Source organism: Panthera leo, chromosome A3, assembly GCF_018350215.1.
Source record: "Panthera leo isolate Ple1 chromosome A3, P.leo_Ple1_pat1.1, whole genome shotgun sequence".
Lineage (NCBI taxonomy): Eukaryota > Metazoa > Chordata > Mammalia > Carnivora > Felidae > Panthera > Panthera leo.
The window spans coordinates 80,306,274-80,321,707 of NC_056681.1; the positions used below are offsets into that span (position 1 = coordinate 80,306,274).

General features: G+C 36.5%; 1 protein-coding gene across 16 annotated transcripts in view; it reads left to right on the forward strand.

Annotated features, from left to right (window-relative positions):
- The window catches only part of EHBP1 (EH domain binding protein 1), a 369,979-nt gene that overhangs the window by 11,394 nt on the left and 343,151 nt on the right, over positions 1-15,434 (forward strand). The window lies entirely within an intron of this gene.

Below are 15,434 nucleotides of genomic sequence, written 5' to 3' on the forward strand. Positions count from 1 at the left end.
AATGTGGTAACATCACTGATGTCTGGGAAATTTCTATAGGCTGTAGACCCAGGCAGCTGGAGTTTCAGACGTTGCTATTTTATGAATAGAAGCTCCAGTTCCATCATAGATGAGGATATAGCAGCTCTAAGCACACCAACCAGTTCTGGATTTTGGAAGGTCTTTAGTCTAAGAATCAGTGTCAGCCACATTTGGCACAAGAAGACCCCATATTCTCAGAGTAGATAAGGCTACTCTGTATCAGGCATACACATTGGAACTTATCTAGTAGTGCCATCTTAAGAAACAAAGAACAACTCTGTGACAGTATGGGGATGTGCATAAATGTTCAGATGCAAGTGTCAGTAGTCTTGGTGCTGCATCACTGAGAAGCCCTTAGAAGAGCACAATAGACAAACAGTGGTCTTGGAAACTCATCTTTCATGTGGCAGTGGGTAGAAAAGGGAGGGGACAATAAGTTAAAACCTGGGCTAGACTCCACTGTGTGGGAGTAGGGGAAATCACTCCTTGAGAAAGAAGGAAAGGTAATAGCTTATTGCTCTGCTCCATTTTCGAGGTGGATGGGTAAGTCTGGACAAAGTAAAACTTTTCAGCAAGTTGAAAAATGAGTTCTTCAGTCAAGGTAGGGAAAAGCCACTGTGGAAGAAAACAAGGGAAAGGCTCTAGTTCTTGAGGGTTTAAAATGAGCCATTGAGTTTTAGGAGCCATAATTTGACTTTGAGCACATGAAGACATTGGCATATATGTCCCTTGGGGGCAGCTCCTTTTGCCCACTATTGCCAAACTTTTAGTTACAGTCAGGTGTGGATATGCCTTTTAACAAGAATTTGTATTTCTTAATGATACAAAAGGCCTAAAGTCCATCAATGACTTAAAAGGAAAATCATGTTCCTGTCTTCCAGCCTCCTTTTCATGAAGTCTAGCAGGGAAGGAAGGAAGGAGGAAGGGAATTCCATATATTCACTAGGATTGTAATAACAAAGTACCACAGACTGTGTGGCTTAAAAAATGGAAATTTATCATCTCATAGTTCTGCAGGTTAGAATTTTAAGATTGTGGTATAGATGGTGTTGGTTTCTTCTGAGCACTGTGAGGAAGAATCAGCTCCATGCCTCTTCCCTAGCTTCTGGTGGTTTTCTGGCAATCTTTGGCATTCCTTGGCTTATAAATGCATCACCCCAATCTGTGCCTTCATCTTCGCATGGTATTCTTCCTATGTGGCCATCTGAGTCCAAATTTCCCATTTTTATAAGGATACCAGTCATATTGGATTAGAGCCCTTGCTAATCTCTTCTTTTTTTAAATTTTTTTAATGTTTATTTATTTTGGAGAGAAAGAGACAGAGCATGAGCAGGAGAGGGGCAGAGAGAGAGGGAGACACAGAATCTGAAGCAGGCTCCAAGCTCTGAGTGTTAGCACAGAGCCTGATGCGGGGCTCAAACTCATGAGCAGTGAGATCATGACCCGAGGCAAAGTCGGATGGCCAACCGACTGAGCCACCCAGGTGCCCCCTAATGATCTCTTCTTTACTACCTCTTCAATAACCTTTGTTCCAAATAAGGTCACATTCTGAGGTACTGGGGGTTAAGACCTCAACATATGGGGGAGGGTGTACACAATTCAAACCATAACAGTCCATAATCATTCTTAATATTCCAGAAGTTATAAATGGCTGCACATTTTGCTCCAGTGTTTGAATTATAGCACTAAATATATACTTAATATTATGATGGCATTGGGGAGGGGAGTGTACACTTCAGAATTCCCTCTTTCCCATCACTGAGATAATCCTGGTGACTGAAGGATAAAAAAACAGATTCTTCCAGCTTGAAAGATTTATATATCTTTTGAGTCAAAAACTGGAGGAAAATCAAAATTCCTTTTGTATAAAGGGACTGAGTCTTTGACTTTCCAAGCAACGGGAGAGGAGAACCCGTTGTTACTTTACTCTCAGTAGGGACAGGAGAATACAGTGCTTCTCTTTCTACTCCCCCTCTCTGAAGTAGGAGCATGGGAATGGGGTTGGTTAATTCCTAATTTGGCTTTTGAGAGCGATTTCTCCTATTTCTGATACAAACTAATTGATCACATGTTTCTGCAAATACCCACTTGCCCAGTGTGAGTGAGGCTTTGTGCTGAACAAAAAGAAGACAGCCGTACATTTAACCACAGTCAAGTCCTTTGTGGGGCAGACAGGAATAACATGCATGATTGCAACCCATAAATAATACACCTCATGTCATCTGCATTTTGCCTACCCTTTAAAACAGAGTCTGCTATTCCTGGACAAGCCAATGTTAATCCTAGACTCCTAACTTCAGGGCCAGTTCTTGCAGGGAGTGGCATTTCCCTTCACCTCTTCCTCTCTCTATATTTTCAGTCCAGCCAAGCATAAATAAGTAGGCAGTTTCTACCCTGATCACTGAAGCTCTAAAGATAGGGCACTGAACCCACTAAATGATGAATACATGCCATATGGAGCTAACGGCAAGTTCGGATATAAATTATCTCTGTATTGCTCTCTGCATTGCAGATAAAAAGTCCCTTGTGTCATCTCTTTGTACTGAGCTGTGTGTATCTGAAAACAGCAAAAATCACTGAGAAAAGTGGGACATTTAATTTTGTCTAAAAAGGACTGGGTATTGCTTGCATTGATTAGTGAATGTTTTTAAAACATTATTTGATGTTGTGCACAATTTATTTCATTGGAATCTTATATTTGAAGCAAATATTTGAATTCTTCTGGCCAGCTGTATTGATAGTGCAGTGCAGTGTACAAGAGTTGGAGTCAAAAGACCCTGGTGTGGGTTCCTGCACTGAGAATAACATTTGCCAAACATTTGCAGAATACTAACAACTGTTCTGGGCAGATTATGTAGGTTATATCATTTACTCTTCACAACAACTTTAACAGACAGGTCCTACTATTCCCAATTTGTATGTGAGAAAACCATTCAGATAGCTATGAGAAGAGCTGGATTCAAATCCACGCTGTCAGCCATAAAGTCCATGCTCTTTCCACTACTCCATGTGACCTCTTGCCTTCTGGCTGTTTTGACCTGAAGCAGACACAAATACTTTCTTGGTCTCGTTATTCTTAGGGGAATTAAATTAAATATTCTCTAAGATCCTTCTGAGCTCTGAACACTGTCTGTGATCACTCCCTTTCTACTTTTCAAAATCTGAGTAAGCCTTTTATTTAAATACTACCCTCCTTCTTCAAACCCTAAGATAATCTTCCTATGGATGGAGGGAGGGGGGTAAACCTTTTCTGCATCAAAGATTAGAAATTATAAAGTTCAGAAATTGTTTTGCCTTAGGCCTATCTTCCTGTTGACCTACGTGCAGTCTTCTACTAGCACAAAGAGGGCATAAGAAATCCCAGTGTCCTTCAGCAGTCCCGAGGGTCTCAGACAATGTATGGTTGCGTTGTGTGATATATGTGTTTCCCTTCTGTATAGAAGTATGAACTATTTAGGAATACAAGTAACCACTTATTGTCTACCTAATTTTCTTGGTATTCCTACCTAGATTCAATAAAAATACATTTGAAACATGGCATATTAATTTCTCATTAAGCTTTCCCAATTTTCTTTATGGATTGATGTGCCAAGCTAAATACAAGAGGATAGCTATGTTCTATGAAACCATCTGTAAGCATACCAATACCAAGAACAAAAATATTGCTTTCAGGATACTCCTAGGGGTGGCTGACTGGCTCAGTCGGTAGAATGTATAACTCTTGATCTTGAGGTCATGAATTCAAGCCTCGTATTCGGATCAGAGATTACTTAGAGAAAAAAAAAAGATACCCTGAAGGGCTCCAGAAACTGCACAGAATGGCTATGGAAAGATTAAGAGGCAAGAGTAAGTATGGCCTTAATAAAGTCTTGGATTGAGGAGATTCAAGGAAAGATAGCAAAAGTGACCTAGTCCCAAAGTAGTTACTGCTAAAATTTTCAAATGAGTGAACTAATAGATGACTTCTTCACCAGAGTGTGTAAGTATACAAAATATTAGATGTGCCTACTTTTGAAAGAAGAAGAGAGGAACTTTCATTAAAAAAGTAGACTCTGGAAAAGACTCCTTAGGTTGCCTTTTCATTGGAACTTGACCTTCGCAAAAGCAGTGAAGTGATATAACTAGAAGCAGATTTTTTGAAGGCTCTTTCAGGCTCTGATTTATAGCTTGAGAGATAATTATTAAGAAAGTAAATCATTGGATGTATAAGTTGGATATTTTAGATAGCATGAATGATCAATACCATCTCCTCCCTTACACTTAATTAATTTAATCAACAAGTTATCTACTAAAATCTCTCTTCAAAAGGAACAAAAAAGAAGGAAGTCAGCATTTACTGAGTACTTTCCATATGTCAGACATATTATTTTATTTTATTCATCTCTTTGCCTTTTCTCCACCCAGCCTTAATCATAGAGAAAGTATAAGCAGCCACTTTTGAAATAGCCAAAATCAAAATAGGATTTTTTTTTCTTCTCAACAACTAGAAATTTTACATTAGTTCTCCTTTCTTTGTAGAGGACTGATACAGGACTGGATTCAATTTTCAGAATGACTATTCTGGCTTTGATTCATGGAAGGCACTGTTATGAGTACTGAAAAGGCTATTTTCATGCAACCCTAAGTAAGGATGTATGTAACCCATTTCATCCATCCATACTCAGGAGTCCCATAATTAAGTGTATAAATCATTTGAAGCCTATTATTTTTTTTATAGTTACTAATCCAGCACAAATATTTAAAAATTTAAAAAGAAGTTTCAAGGTATATAGTCACTTTTATTGAAAAGGATCTTTAAATGCATTAAAACTCAAGTCAATCTTACTTATTAAAAGACAGAAGCCTTGGGGTGCCTGGCTGGCAGTCAGTAGAGCAAGCAGCTCTTGACCTTGAAGTCATGAGTTCGAGCCCCATGTGGCACATAGAGATTACATCATCATCATCATCATCATCAACATCATCATCCATAAGTCTCAAAACCTTATCAGTGAGCTGTGAATATAATAAATATCTGTAAGTGTAACCTCAACACAGAAAATATCAAGAGTGATAGGGAAAAAAAAAAAAAACAAGAGTAGGCTAGTTCAGAATCTATTTTGATGTGTCTCCCTAAAACAAAATTTCTGCTAATATTGAAATAATTTTTAAAAATTACAAATGTCATGGCACCTGGCTGGCTTAATCAGTAGAGCATGTGACTCTTGATCTTGGAGTTCTGAGTTCAAGCCCCACATTGGGCAAAGAGCCAATTAAAAAAAAAAGTAGGGGTCCCTGGGTGCCTGAGTCGGTTAAGCTTGAGACTCTTGATTTCAGCTCAGGTCATGATCTCATGGTTTGTGAGTTTGAGCCCTGTGTCAGGCTCTGTGCTGACAGTACAGAGCCTGCTTGGGATTCTTTCTCTCTCTCTCTCTCTCTCTCTCTCTGCACCTCCTCCTCAAAATAAATAAACTTTTTATAAAGAAAGAAAAAATTTCTTTTAAAAAATTGCAAGTATTTGTTTTCATGAGCAAGAGCCCAGATCTTGTGACCATATTATGATTACATTAATACCAAACCCTGACTGAACTTTTCCCAATGAAACAATTTTATTGCGTATTTATCTGTCCTTGCATTTAAAGTGAGTTGTAGTCTTTCATGCATGAATGATAAAATATACGCTGAAAACAATTACAATTATTACTAAAATAGCAGTAGGTTTTGTAACTTTAGGAAGCAAAAAGTTATTTCTCAGGATTTTCTAGTATTTAGTATTTCTTCATATGGCAGAATTTGCATGCATGTTGTTTTAAAATTCTGTAAACAAATTGTGATGAGTTTGCTCTTTAATCACATTGGTATTGTCTAAAACCCCACAGGGGATGTTGATGTGCATATGTTTTTTTAAAAATATTTTTTAAGTTTATTTATTTACTTAGAGAGAGACCACGAGCAGGGGAGAGGCAGAGAGAGAGAGAGAGAATCCCAAGCAGGCTCTGCACTAATAGTGCAGAGCTCAAACTCACGAACTGTGAGATCATGATCTGAGCTGAAATCAAGAGCTAGATGCTAAACCAACTGAGCCACCCAGGTGCCCCTCAAATATGGTTTTTGACTTTGAAAATATAATTTGATTGTAAACTTTTAGTTTTTTTCTCTTTTTATTGAAGTATATATGTATGTCTAATTAACATATAGTATATTTGTTTCAGGTGTACAATATAATGATTCAACAATTTTATACATTACTCATTGTTCATCAAGATAAGTGTGTACTCTTAATCCTCTTTATCTGTTTCACTCATCCCCCTCTCCCCCGACCCGCCTTCTGGAAACCATGAGTTTGTTCTCTGTATTTAAGAGCCCATTCCCTTGTTTGTCTCTTCTGTTCTTCATTTGTTTGTTTCTTAAATTCCATATATGAGTGAAATCATATGGTATTTATCTTTCGCAGTCTGACTTATTTCACTTAACATTATCCTCTCTACGTCTATCCATGTTGTCACAAGTGGCATGATTCCATTCTTTCTTATAATACGTGTGTGTGCGTGTGTGTGTGTGTGTATGTGTGTGTATCTTCTTATCCATTTACCTATCAATAGACTCTTAGGTTGCTTCCATATTTTGGCCATTGTAAATAATGTTGCAATAAACATAGGAGTGCATATATCTTTTATGTATATAAATATATCTTTTTGAATTAATGTTTTTGTTTTCCTTGGGTAATTTCCAGTTACTGGAATTATTGGATCATAGGGTAATGTGATAATCTCATTGTGGTTTTGATTGCATTTTCCTGATGATTAGTGATGTTGAGCATCCTTTCATGTGTCTGTTGGCCATTTGTATGTCTTCTTTGAAAAAATGTCTATTCAAGTCCTCTGCCTATTATTTATTTGGATTATCTTGGGTTTTTGTGGTGTTGAGTTATATGAGTTTTTTATATGTTTTGGATATTAACCCCCTTACAGAATATATCACTTGTAAATATCTTCTTCCATTCAGTAGATTGCCTTTTTGTTTTGTTGATAATTTCCTTCAGTGTGCAAAAGCTTTTGTTTTGGTGTGGTCCCAATAGTTATACTTTTGTTTCCCCTGACTGAGGAGACATTTCTAGAAAAATGTTTCTATGGCTGATATAAAAAAATTACCACCTTTGTTTTCTTCCAGGAGTTTTATGGTTTCATGTCTCAGATTTAAGTCTTTAATCCATTTTGAGTTTATTTTGTGTATGGTGTAAGAAAGTGGTCCAGTTTTATTCTTTTACATGTAGCTTCACAGTTTCCCCAGCACCATTTATTGAAGAGATTGTCTTTTTCCCATGGTATATTCTTGCCACCTTTGTCATAGATAATAACAAAGACAACATGGATGAAACTTTAAAATATGCTAAATTAAAGAGGTGACTTATAAAAGACCACATATAATTTCATTTATATGAAATATCCATAACAGGCAAAACCATAGAGATGGAAAGCAGTGATTTCCCGGGGCGTGGGGAAGAGGGAAATGGGGAAGTGATTGCTAATGGATATAGGGCTTCTTTTGGGGGTGATGAAAATGCTCTAAAATTACATAGTGGTAATGGGTGGCTTTTTTAATTGAATAATTTAAAATAATTATTGCATAAGATTGTGAACAAATCCTGACCAGCTATAAAGCCATGGAAGATCTAGTAGCCAAGAATGCATGATTTTAAAACTTTATTACCCACTAGGGGCTGTTCTTATGCCCCTCAATCAAATGCTTAACTAACCATATATATTTAGTCAAGGTTAGGAAACTGGAGTAGACTAAAGAAGAAATTAGAATACCACTGGAAACCTTTTCAAAGAAAAGATCCTACCTTTTCCCTACAAACTAGTCAGATTTGAAACTCATAGTGTTTGGAATTTTCTGGCTGACCTCAGCTGAAATGAAAATGCCAGGGAGAGGAGGCAGGTGTAGTGATGAAGGATTTGCACAGTTTGAGATATTTTGGCCATTGTCAACAAACTTTTGGAAGATCAAATCAAGAGCCCTTGAATGTCCTTAGGTTAATTTAGAAAGTAGCTCCATCCAGAAAGGGGGCTTTAACTTTTTTTTTAAAGAGTACGTTCTCCTTCTCCAAACCAACGTAAAGGTCCTTTTCCTCTTTACCCTTCATAAATTCAGTGTATTAGTTAGGATTATGTACCTTTACATGTGACAGAAAAGAAAACCCACAAAAGAACTGTGGCTTATGTGATTATTTCTGTTTCATATAAAAGAAATCTGCTGGTAAGCAGTGTAAGGTTAAGGGTATTTATTCTACAAATTTGGGAGGGACCCAGATTGCTTCCAGCTTGCCACTTGCTGTCCTTCATCCTCATGATCCAAGATAGCTGTTGGAGATCTAGCCAACCCAACTATATCTCAACAATAGGATGGAGGGACCAGGAAAGGTACATTCCCTCCCTTAGAGAAAACTTCCTAGAAATTATAAGACTTAGCCAAATTTAGGCACAAGCCATAATCTAACTGCAGATGAAGCTTGGCAGGTCTTCAGCTGACTGGAAATGGCTCAGTTAAATCTGGGTTCTTATTGCTAGAGAAGAAAAGGAGAATGGATATTCAGAGGCAAGTAACAATCTTTGCCTATAAATTTTGGTTGGGGTCCAGGCAAACCTAGAACACACATCTCCTAAATTCAAGTGTAGGGCACTTTTACATTTTAAATTTCTGTGTTAGAATACTATATTTTGCCAAGCTCTCCAGCACATTCAGTTGTCCTGTGACGTTTGGTTAAATGGGGCTGCAGAATAATATAATTGGCAAGTGCCTTTGGTCAGTGGTCTGTTTCTATGTTTTGTTTTCCTTAATATCTGTTTCATGAGGTATAACTGACACATCATAAACTTTACCCATTTTGTGACTTTCAAATTGTACAATTCATGGGGCACCCGGCTAGCTCACTTGGTGGAACATGTGACTCTTGGTCTCAGGGTTGTAAGTTTGAGCTTCACATGGGGTGTAGAGATAACCTAAAATCTTTAAAACAGTAGTGTACAATTCAATGCTTTTTCATATGTTCACAGAGTTGTGCACCCATCACCGCTATGTAATTTTCAAGTATTTTCATCACCCCCAAAAGAAACCTTATATCCATTAGCAATCACTTTTCCATTTCCCTCTTCCCCAAGGCCCTGGCAATCACTAATCTACTTTCCATCTCTATGGTTTTGCCTATTATCGACATTTCATATAAATGAAATTATATGTGGTCTTTTATAACTGATCTCTTCCATTTAGCATGTTTTAAAGTTTCATCTATGTTGTCTCATCTATTAAAGGAATGTACTTCATTCCTTTTTATGGCTGAATAACATTCTGTCATATGGATATCCATAGCTGGCTTATCCTTCCATCACCTGATGAAATTTGGGTTGTTTCCACTTTATGACTATTATGAATAATGCTGCTATGAACACTCATATACACATTTTTGTGTAGCCATATGTTTTCATTTCTATCGTGTCTATACCTCGGAGTGGAATTGCTGACTTATATGATAACTCTATGTTTAACATTTTGAGGAACTGCCAAACTCTTTTCCAAAGTGGCTGTTCTGACCAGCAATGCATAAGGGCTTCATTTTTTTTTTAATTTTTAAAAAATATTTATTTATTTTTGTGAGAGAGAGAGAGAGAGAGAGAGAGTGTGAGCTGGGGAGGGGCAGAGAGAGGGAGACACAGAACCTGAAGCAGTCTCCAGGCTCGAACTCATAAACTGTGAGGTCATGACCTGAGCTGGAGTTGGACGCTTAACCAACTGAGCCACCCAGGTGCCCCAGTGAGGGCTTTAATTTTGCTGCATCCTCACCAGAACTTGTTTTTTTTTTTTTTTTTAACGTTTATTTATTTTTGAGACAGAGAGAGACAGAGCATGAACGGGGGAGGGTCAGAGAGAGAGGGAGACACAGAATCTGAAACAGGTCAGCACAGAGCCCGAAGCGGGGCTCGAACTCACGGACCGCGAGATCATGACCTGAGCCGAAGTCGGACGCTTAACTGACTGAGCCACCCAGGTGCCCCAGACCAGCACTTGTTATTATCTTTGATTTTAAGCCATCCTACTGGGTCTGAAGTGGTATCTCATTATGGTTTTCATTCCCATTTCCCTGATGGTAAATGATGTTGAGCATCTTTTCATATGCTTATTGATCATTTATATATCTTTTTTGGAGAAATGACTATTTAAATCTGTTGCCAATTTTTTTTCAATATATGAAGTTTATTGTCAAATTGGTTTCCATACAACACCCAGTGCTCATCCCAAAAGGTGCCCTCCTCAATACCCATCACCCACCCTCCCCTCCCTCCCACCCCCCATCAACCCTCAGTTTGTTCTCAGTTTTTTTTTTTTTTTTCCTTCCCCTCCCCCATGGGTTTCTGTTATGTTTCTCAGGATCCACATAAGAGTGAAACCATATGGTATCTGTCTTTCTCTGTATGGCTTATTTCACTTAGCATCACACTCTCCAGTTCCATCCATGTTGCTACAAAGGGCCATATTTCATTCTTTCTCATTGCCACGTAGTACTCCATTGTGTATATGAACCACAATTTCTTTATCCATTCATCAGTTGATGGACATTTAGGCTCTTTCCATAATTTGGCTATTGTTGAGAGAGCTGCTATAAACATTGGGGTACAAGTGCCCCTATGCATCAGTACTCCTGTATCCCTTGGGTAAATTCCTAGCAGTGCTATTGCTGGGTCATAGGGTAGGTCTATTTTTAATTTTTTGAGGAACCTCCACACTGTTTTCCAGAGTGGCTGCACCAATTTGCAGTCCCACCAACAGTTGTTGCCAATTTTTAAATTGGATTATTTGTCTATTGTTGAGTTAGACAAGCTCCTTATCAGATATGTGATATGGAAATATTTTCTCCCATTTATTGGCTATCTTAACTTTCTTAATGCTGTCTTTAAAATACAAAAGTTTTTAATTTTGATAAGGCACAATTTTTCTTTGTTGTTCATGTTTTTGTTATCACATCTAAAAAACATTGCCAAGCCCAAGCTCACAAAGATTTACCCCTGTTTCTAGTAAGAGTTTTATAGTTTTAGTGGTTAACATTTAGGTTGATAATCCTTTTTGTGTTAATTTCGGTATATGGTGTTTTGTACTCTTAAGCTTTATAATGCAATAACAAAATTATTGTGAATCATGGGTATCTCTCCAAAGAGAGTTCAAACAACCTCAGCAATTCGTACTGGAAAAGATTGAGCTCTTTGGGCTAGATTGCCATTTCCATTACTCTAGAAAGAGTAATATGGTATAACGATGCTTCTTTTGTTTATAATTTATCATAGTTAATTTACAAAATGACCAAAATTGACTACTGTCCCCTTTAGAGTTGAGTATAAATAATCGAATTAGGAATTGGTACATTTAGCAATAATATCTTCCATGTTCCTGACAGACACCATTATGCCTTCATGGGAATTGTGACTATAAACTTTCAATTTTTGATCAATCAGAAAATTAAAGTTAGACAAATGCAATCAAATAGCCACAACTAAATTGGTACAGCAACTGTGGAAAATAGTATAGATATTACTCAAAAAATTGAAAATAGAGGGGCACCTGGGTGGCTCAGTCAATTAGACGTTTGACTTTAGCTCAGGTCATGATCTCACAGTTCATGGGTTTGAGCCCCATGTCGGGCTCTGTGCTGACAGCTCAGAGCCTAGAGCTTGCTTCGAATTCTGTGTCTCCTTCTCTCTCTGCTTCTCTCCTGCTCGCACTCTGTCTCTCTCTTTCTCTCTCTCTCTCAAAAATAAACATTAAATTTTTTATATTAAAAATGAAATACCATATGATCCAATAATTCCACTAACTGGGTATTTTACACAACGGAAATGAAAACACTAATTTAAAAGATATATGCACTCCTATGTTTATTGCAGCATTGTTTACCATAGCCAAGATATGGAAGTAACCTAAGAGTCAACTGATAGATGGATAGATAAGGAAGATGTGATATTATATACATATAATATATAAAATATAATAAATAATTTTTATTTTTAAATAAATAATATATAAATATATAGAGAATATATATATTCTATATAGAATATATATTCTAAAATATATATTCTAATATATATTCTAATATATAGAATATAGAATATATATTCTAATATATATATTCTAAAATATATAGAATATATAAAATATAATGTAATATATAATGCAGCCATAAAGAAGGATGGGATCACGCCATTTGGGTCAACATGGATGGACCTAGAGAGTATAATGCTAAGTGAAATAAGTCAGACCAAGATAAAAACAAATACTTTATGATTTCACTCATATGTGGAATCTAAAAAAACCCAAATGATAAACACACAAAAAAGCAGAATCAGACCTATAGATACAGAGAACAAACTGAAGGTTGCCAGAGGTGGGGAATGGGGGAAGGGAGTGGGAGATACAGGTTCCCAGTTATGCAATGAGTCACGGGAATAAAAGTCACACCATAATGAAAACAAAAACAAAAGTAGCCCCAAGGGGGAGAGAAACAACCTTTTTAAGGTAGCAAAAACTAGATTATCATAATGGAAACAACTGTTGAGAAATTCTAAATGCCTCTTTTAGATTCTGCACACATGCATCCATTTATTAAAGGCAGGAATTTTTAAAATCACAGAAACAGAGTCGAAGGGGTCTTAGGAGGGTACCTCTTCTAGCCCTTACCTCCAGGTAGCAAAGTATCATTTTCCCATTTCCATTTTACAGATGAGGCAAATGAAGCAAACTTTGCTCGGTTTCATTTCCCGGCTTTCTCAGTTTCGGCTTCTCTCTCAGGTGGACTTGTTCTAGCAGAGGTCTCTGGTAGCAGAGTAGTCATCCTCCTAGCTACCAATCCCAGAAAAAATTTCTTCTCTTTCCTAATCATTCTATTTCTACCAGTTGTCCCAGAACTGTGTCTGCCTGGCTTGACATGGAGTTGTGTGTACATATATATGTATGTCTACCCCTCCCCCTTCCATCCAGAGAAGTTACCGGAGTTCCTAGGATGACACAATTAGTAAGTGATGGAGCTACAACAGTAACCCAGTTCTCTCAGGGTCAGCCTCATCATCTGCTCTGTGTGCATCACTATAAGTGGCTTGAGTTGCTTTAGACTACGAGACAGTAACAGATTTCTAATATCTCTTTTAATTCTGTCTTAGACTGCTTCTTCTGTTTGCCTGTTTCTTATTTTATGAGCTATCACATTTGTGATAGCTTACATTTTTATTATATCACATTTTTTCTCTGAAACTAGTTTTAAGTTTCTTGAAGTCTCCAGCTGTGACTTATGTATTTTTTAAATGTAAAAAATTTTATACATTTTTATGCATTTTTACAATGTATTTTTTGACGTTAACACTTTCTTGCAAATAGTAGGCACCTGGCAAATATTTGCTTATTTGAGCAGAGAAAAGAATCCTCCCTACAGAATGTGAAAATAGGAAGGGAGTTAAACACGAGCCCACAATTAGAGACTGATGGGGAAAATACCCAGCAGCACCATGAAATACATGGTTCTAAATCTCAATAAAGCAATTCAAGCACATAAAAAGTACTGATTAAAACTTATCCTTTTTGTGATATAAAATACAGAAGATACTCCTAGGAATAGAATGTTTTGTGAAAGAAAATCTTCATTCAATCCCCAAACTGAGGTGTGTCCATGGGCAAAATGGATCTAGAATCAGAACACCTTAGATGTGGTAGGAATGGATTTATTCAAGGAGAATTTTCATTTTTATCAATTAGATACAATTTATAAACAGAAACTATAGATGAAACGCCTTTAGATAGTGAAAGAACATTTTAATGAGTACATAGGGGTGCCTGGGTGGCTCAGTTGGTTAAGCGTTTGACTTGGCTCAGGTCATGATCTCATGGTTTGTGAGTTCGAGCCCCACATTAGGCTCTGCGCTGACGTTGTGGAGCCTGCTTGGGATTCTCTCTCTCTCCTTGTCTTTCTATGCCCCTCCCCCACTTGCACACGCATGTACACACTCTCTCAAAATAAACTTTAAAAAATAAAAAGAGTACATAAAGACTTACATAATATCTTCAATCTAAGACTATAGTTATACAATTTTAGTCATTATTGTAAAAAACAATTTAAAACATTAAAGGAGAATTTTAAAAAGAAATGGTATCACTCATAGCCTTTACACCCTAGCATAAAATTTTATATTCTCTTTAAGTATTTATTCTCTGTGTATTTTTACATTTTCTAAAATCATAGAACACATGTAAGATAAAAGGTAATTTGTAACTATTTTACCTCTAAGGATATCTAGGAAGAGAGCTAAAATATTTATGAGCATAAAGCAGTGAAAATAAGCTTTTTATATTTTATTTTCTGAAAATTATTTTACCAAGTCAAAAGGGAAATTAGGATAGGTGTGTGTTTCTTAAGATCCTGTCACATTCCTAATAACCATTCTTAGAAGCTACATGTTGAGCTCCAAGGAATGCATTGATCAGATTGGCTTAGTTAACCTTTAACAAATAATCTCTCAATCAATGTAGTTTCAGTTTTGGCATGTTAATTTTACATTTTGTAGTTACAGTAGTGTTGCCCTATATCAATAATTTTAAAAAATGGATCAATATTATAAAGTGGTTCAATGAAGCATAAAATAATGATAAAATAGTAATGTAAATATTACAATTCAAATAAAGAAATAAACATAAATTGTAAACAGCACTCCAGTGCAAATATAGATTATAAATCAGTATTAGCTGTGACAAATCTATATGTGACTTTGTACAGGAAATAAATATGTAAATTGGAAGTACAACAATAAGTATCTGAAAATTAAATTTCATTGAGTGGGCTTTCTATTAATGTTAGTCCCCAGTGCATTGTCTCTTATAACATTTTTCTCAGTTAGCTTTTTTTTTGTCATTGTTAAAACGAAGCATAGTGTGGCCTTTTATCAACTGAGATTTTTCTAACGCAAATATTTAATAATGGTTTCCAACTGATGCAGAATGTGAGTTCCATGAGGGCAGGGATTTTATCTGCTGATGTGCTACATTCCCAATACTTAGCACAATGCTTTGAGCTTAGTAGTTATTCACAAGTTATTAATGAATAAATGAATTTTTTAGTAAAAATATCATCAAAGAAAATCAAAATCTTAAAACTATTATTCAAAGTTGTACTCTCTGTAGCAAAACTAGGTACAAGTTACATTGTTGCCTTAAAGCTTACAAAATCAGCTGAAAATTAATAAGATGTTAATATGAGAAAGCAGAAGGAACTATTGGCAAAACTATTTGATCAAAAACATTCCTGGGCATTGCACATGTGCATAGCACATAATGTTGAAGAGCAGTTACTATCATCATTCACTTTCCAGCATGACATATATGAAGAAGTACTCAACAAGTTACCC